Genomic DNA, 6,177 nt, shown 5'->3' on the forward strand with positions numbered 1-6,177 from the left:
TTTGGTGATGGACAGGGAGGCCTGGCAGGCTGCGGTTCATGGGGTCGCAAATAGTTGGACACGACTGAGCGACTGAACTGAACTGAACTAAACTGAATACTTATACTTAGTGAGCATCTATTATTTTTAAGGCAGTATAGAGGATTCACAAAAGTATAAGGTAAAATCCATGCCTGCTAAACCAGACATCAGTGAGATGAGACATGTGTACACATAACTATAACGTAATTTTGTATAACGATTACATTTTAGGGGAAATGCTATTGACGTTTCATTAATCTAGATTCACACTATTAAGCCACCATCATTTTGCAGTACATTTCCACTCTCATGCCTAAGATAGAACAAGTTGAAAATGGAGGGATGGGAAGAGTACAGACAAAGCATAGAAGGGAAGCTAATGTATATGAAACAAATCACAAACATAAAACACCAGGATAGTGCTGAAATGTATCTCAAAAATTCACATTCACTTTTGTTGCAAATGACACATTTTAAGTCAGGATAGTTATAGTCAGTAAACCATCCAAAACGTTGCCCCAAACAGTCACGCTATAAATACATCATGTTTTCTCCTGCCACATCCATGCAGAATTGCAACTTACCTAGGATTGAGGTCATCAATGTCTCACCCATCTGGGAGATTTTTTTTTTAATACCTATAGCTCTCACTCTCCTTCCTTTAGGCAAATGAGCAGAGTGCCATCAAAATGCATTCTTAATTCATAAGCAGATAATGCTTGGAGTTGGCAAGTCTCACAGCTGTGTACAGTGTTGGCATCCATTCCTTGCCCAACACACCAGCAACTGCTCCACAGCCAAATCCCCTGTTAAGTCCTTCACCACACTGTTTATGTCGCCTGTAAGGCCTCCAGAACATATTTGTGTATCTAGTCTTTGTCAGCCCAGAACTAGGAGCCTGATCATATTGCTTAGGACAAATGTTGCTCCTAACATGGGTTATTTCTTCCCATAGTTCATCAACTTATTTATCCGTAACAACTCTTCTCCTGCTATCACTGTCTAGAGATGTTTGGAGAGCTGGTCTTCAGTGATCACTTCTGCATCAATGGTTAAAGATGCTAGCTAAGAACTACATCTTTGTGTTTTTTAAAAAGGACTTTAGAGATAAAGAATTGTCATTTCGTGAAGGCTTCCTTATGATTGATTCATCTCTTGGTTGCAAATGACATTGCAGATGAAACCCTGAATTCCTACTGAAATGATCTGCATACCTAGGGCTTTGGGAGGGTATTTTACTCACTGTTACATCCCTGCACTCACACAAAGCTTCCAGGATGGGCGGTCAGTGCCCTGATGTTGAATCCAACTGACTAAAAAATTGTGGTTCGTTTTGTTTATGCTGTGGATGGAAATCTGCTAATCATGTGGCTCAAGTTCAGGGGAACATTCTTGGATTTTAAGGAACCTGGGTAGCGAGATAAACAGCACGTAGGAAGCTTGGGAGAGTTTTGCCTTGAGTTTCCAAATCTAAGGAAAATCTTTAATCAACTTATCTGCTTTGCCTTTGTGCTGTGGATCCTACTCAATATTTACCCCTCAAGTGGACACTTGGTTAAAAAAAAGACAAGCAACAGTGACTGTATATTGGGTTGGCTAAAAAGTTCACGCGGGTTTTCCACACCATCTTACAGAAAGTTCTGAGCAAGCTTTCTTGCCAATGCGTGCAGAGAGGAAACCGGGGCTACCTCTTCTACTCTCTTTATGGCGGAGCGTTTGCCCTTTGAACACACCTCTGCCATTGTCTTCTGGCTGAAATCTGCGTCAAGCTGCCCTGTTTGGTCAAAAGTGTGATGACCGCAGGAGGACGCGCCGTTGCACAGTGGAGGACGCGCCGTTGCACAGTGGAGGACGCGCCGTTGCACAGTGGAGGACGCGGTGTCTCCGCTCCGGGTCGGGCTCCCTTCATCGGCCCGAGGAGGAAGCGTCTCCTCGCGCCTCCCTGCAGCTCGGGCCTCACTCTTCAGCGGTGAAAGCTCCGGCAACCGACCGCAGCTTCTCCAGGAAGAAAGAGGACCTGCCACTTTAAATTTCCAGCAGGCAACTGGCATTTTATTATTTACGTAGTTCATGTCATTATGTTGGATAATATAACAAATGATGCAATCAGAGCCACAGGAAATTTAAAGTGGTGTACACCTGTTCTCACCTGGGAGAGGAGCGGAGCTCATATACAACCTCCCCAGCTGAAAGGCAGCAGCAGGCAAAGGCTTTGCACGGAGGTCTGCTCCCAGACTGACGGATAGACCAAGCTGGAGGATTTGAAATAAAATCCCCTTAACCTTCTTGGATGAGCTTCAGACCTGGCTTTTTTATAACATGACCTTTCCTCTCATTGGAAATAAAAAAAAATTGGGGGCAAGAAAATTGGTCTCCTGAACTGCCATTGAGGCAGAAAGGTGAAAATCAGGTATGGATCACAACTCTTTCTTTCTGAGCTGGCTGAATATGACAGCTGGCCCTAGAGACAGACCTGTTGGTCAATAATGCTCTTACTTTTGTTTGAAAATTGCATGCGGAGGAAATGAGATGGTGTTTGCTGCTGTGAATGAGCCTTGGGAGTATATTAATATTTCTCAAAAGAAATTATTCATGGGTCGTGTCAAAGGAGCCGTGCTCTACCCCATGACCTCCTTTTAACCTCCTTGAGAAATTTGCAATTATTCAAAGAAAAAAATGACAAATATATAAACCAGTCTAGTGTATGGCTGTTCTTTGTGAGTCATGTTGATGTTGAGATAGTGTCGGGATGGGTGGGGTATGGGAACACTGACTCCGGAGTTCACAGCAGGTTCCTGAAGGAGGGTAACATTCAGGCAAAACCTCTATTTTTTTGTCAAGCTTTTGTCCCAAATCCTAATGGAGTCTTCTACCTAGCCAAGTTTACCTAGGAGAGCTGCCAGATAAAATATAGGATTCCCAGCTAAATTTAAATTTTAGATAAACAGATAATCTTTTAAGGTAAGCGTGTCCCAAATATTGCATGCTAGAGATATATAATTCATACCCCCAAAACATCCAGCTCAGTGAAAAAAGACATACAGACATATAATATAATATAATGGAATATTAACTAAACCACAGCATACCAAATATTATATATATTAAATATTTTTATACATATTAAATATTTTATACCAAAATAATGCATGCATGTGTTCATGCTAAGTTGCTTCAGTCATGTCCGACTCTGTGCAACCCCATGGACTGTAGCCTGCCAGGTTCCTCTGTCCATGGGGTTCTCCAAGCAAGAATATGGAGTGGGTTGCCATGCCCTCCTCCAGGGAATCTTCCCAACCAAGGGATCGAACCCGTGTCTCTTATGTCTCCTGCCTTGGCAGGTGGGTTCTTTACCACTAGCACCACCTGGGAAACCCAATGCATACCATATACTATAAAGGAATCCCAAATGTTGCATAGGATATATTTATACTAAAGATTATTTATTGTTTATCCAAAATTCAAATGTAACTAGGGCACTGGGTGTTTCTGTTGGTTTGGTTTGGTTTTTGCTAAATCTGGCAACTCTACTACGAAGAAAAGGACTCCTAGTACCTGGGCTGTCTGTCCGCCTAGGGTGCTTGGTTAGCAGGTGCTAACCTGCTTGGTTGCTTTCGTCTGGACGCACATCTCAATCACATGCATCAGTCCCAGCTCATTTCCCAGCAAAAGTGAAGTCGCTCAGTCATGTCTGACTCTTTGTGACCCCATGGACTGTAGCCTACCAGGCTCCTCCATCCATGGGATTTTCCAGGCAAGAATACTAGAGTGGGTTGCCATTTCCTTCTCCAGGAGATCTTCCTGACCCAGGGATTGAACCTGGGTCTCCTGCGTTGTAGGCAGACGCTTTACCGTCTGAGCCACTCGGGAAGCCCATTTCCCAGCAAAGGGCACCACCATAAGGAAGTGGAGGAAAGTTCTTTCCTGAAAGTCTACAACGGATGTGCCACATCCCCTCGGTCCAGGCTTCCCCAGGAAGCTGGCCCAGCGCTTCCGTCAGGTCGACCATGTATGAAAAGAGAGGCCAGGAAGGGCCAGATTGATTCTGGCCCCCTGAGCTCCAGGACTTCCATCTTTACCCTGAGATCTTCACCTCCGAGCACTGTGAGCCAGCACCTGACCTTGGACACGGCCCATGGACAGCAGCACCATGGGCATCCTCGGGGTGGAGATCGTTTCTTCTGAAGCACAGGGGGGCCTATTTCAGGACCTCTGCCAATTCTCACATGATCATGGTATGCAAGTTAAACTGATGTGTTCACAAGAAGTTTATAGCATGCATGATATTTTTTATTCTTTACTTTCCACAATAAATACATGTGAAACACCAGAGCCACAGAAAAAGTAGGGTCAGTCCTCACTTTCCTATTGTCCACTCACCCACCTGTGATAGAGCACGTCTTCTGGAGAACTAGCCACCTGAGCATCGGAGATGCTTCCACCTCTCGGACTGTTTTTCGTTCTTCATGACCATCCTTACGAGAATCTTTATCCATTTGATAATGCCTACTTCAAAGAAGATTAATTAACATCCATAGCTCTGACTTTCAAATGTGTATGTATTAGAACCATCTCGGCGCAGGGGGCGGAGGCGGGGGGAGACGGTTTCAAAACACAGGTTTGAATTTCTTTTTTTTTTTTTTAAACTTAGTTATATGAAGTGGTACTGTTTTTAATCTCCATTAAATTTTTAAAAATTTTATATTGGGACATAGTTGATGAACAATGTTGTTAGTTTCAGGTGAATTTCTGATTTAGTAGGTCTAGTCCTGAGGTGAAGCTTGAGGACTTGGATTTGTAATATGAGCCCAAATGATGCTGACTCTGCTGGCCCACAGGCTACACTTAGAACTTCTGGGCTACAAATTAATCTTCCTTATTGTCTTCTCACAGACATGAGACCAGTATCCTATTAAAGTGACCATCAGACACCTTCAAATCAATTTCAGAAAACAAACACAGATGTCTGTGTGGGTGTGTACATGCACACATGTAATATATATATGTATGTCTATAAATTACTTTGAAGGGCAATAATCGACACAGTGGTTCATATCTTACATATCTCTGCTCCTGGAGAATTTTTTTTCTATATCTGAAAATATATTTCCCTTCCACCCCAAAACTCTATGTACATAATATTAATCCTTAAAGATAACACCTTTGCAAATAAATTAACTTGTAGTTATAAACTGCTAATTAAAAATTATCTTCTTTAGTTTAATAAGTAATACATATTTTAACAAAAAATTTAAAGTAAACCACCTTCCAAAAAAAGTGTACAAGTTACCTGGAATTGCATTGTCCAGAGAACCCCTATAAATGCTATATTATAGATCTTTCCTATCTTTTTTGTTTTCCCTTCTTTTTGCTATTTTATGAAATTGGAACCACATTGTATATACTGCTTTGTAATTGTTTTTTTTAACCAAATGATAGACTGTGGGCATTTCCCTGTGACATTAAATGTGTCATCACATTTAAATGTTTTGAATGTGACAGCATTCAACAATATGAATATTTTTGAAGAATACGAAGTGTTGTTTTACAGACATATGCCATCATTTTTTTGTCTATTTCCTGTTGCTGGACATTCAAAGTACTCCCTAATATATATAGGGCCAAGAGAAATTTTCAGGTTAAAATATCATCTTCGATGGTAACCACAGTAAAACGTCATCTGATTTTCAATGAAAATAACTGTAAAGATGAGAAAACAATGAAAACTCACAGCAATTCTAAAAACTTTGATTATGAACAATTTAATGCAAGACTCTGAAAGGACTCAATGCTAAATCATAAGACAAAAAGACTGAGCAAATCAAAACTATTTGTTTTCATTTCATGAAATGGCTAACCTTCACCTCTATGAAATAGAACCACTTGGGAGAAAAAGATACAGTATGTTCTCCCACTGTCTGTCCCCTACTCAGAATCAGGACCTTTACTAAGCAGAAAATGAGAAGTTGTTCTTTGCAATAGAGCTGTTGCTTCTGAAGGATGTTCATTCTTTTCCTTCCACACCATGTATTCTGTACCACTACAGAGACAGCTATACCCAAAATGAAAGCAGATAAAACAAATGCTATGCTGACGGTAATGCCTCCAACCCTGGAGAGGATGTAGCCCTCCAAACAAAGTGTCAGTCAGGAACAC

The 6,177-nt window shown here is 41.5% G+C and overlaps 1 non-coding gene across 1 annotated transcript; it reads right to left on the reverse strand.

Moving 5' to 3' along the window:
* Positions 1-3,819: 3,819 nt before the first annotated feature.
* TRNAC-ACA (transfer RNA cysteine (anticodon ACA)) lies at positions 3,820-3,891 on the reverse strand. The gene has a single exon. It is a non-coding gene; the product is annotated as a tRNA-Cys (tRNA).
* Positions 3,892-6,177: the final 2,286 nt, after the last annotated feature.

This window comes from Muntiacus reevesi, chromosome 8 (assembly GCF_963930625.1).
Source record: "Muntiacus reevesi chromosome 8, mMunRee1.1, whole genome shotgun sequence".
NCBI lineage: Eukaryota > Metazoa > Chordata > Mammalia > Artiodactyla > Cervidae > Muntiacus > Muntiacus reevesi.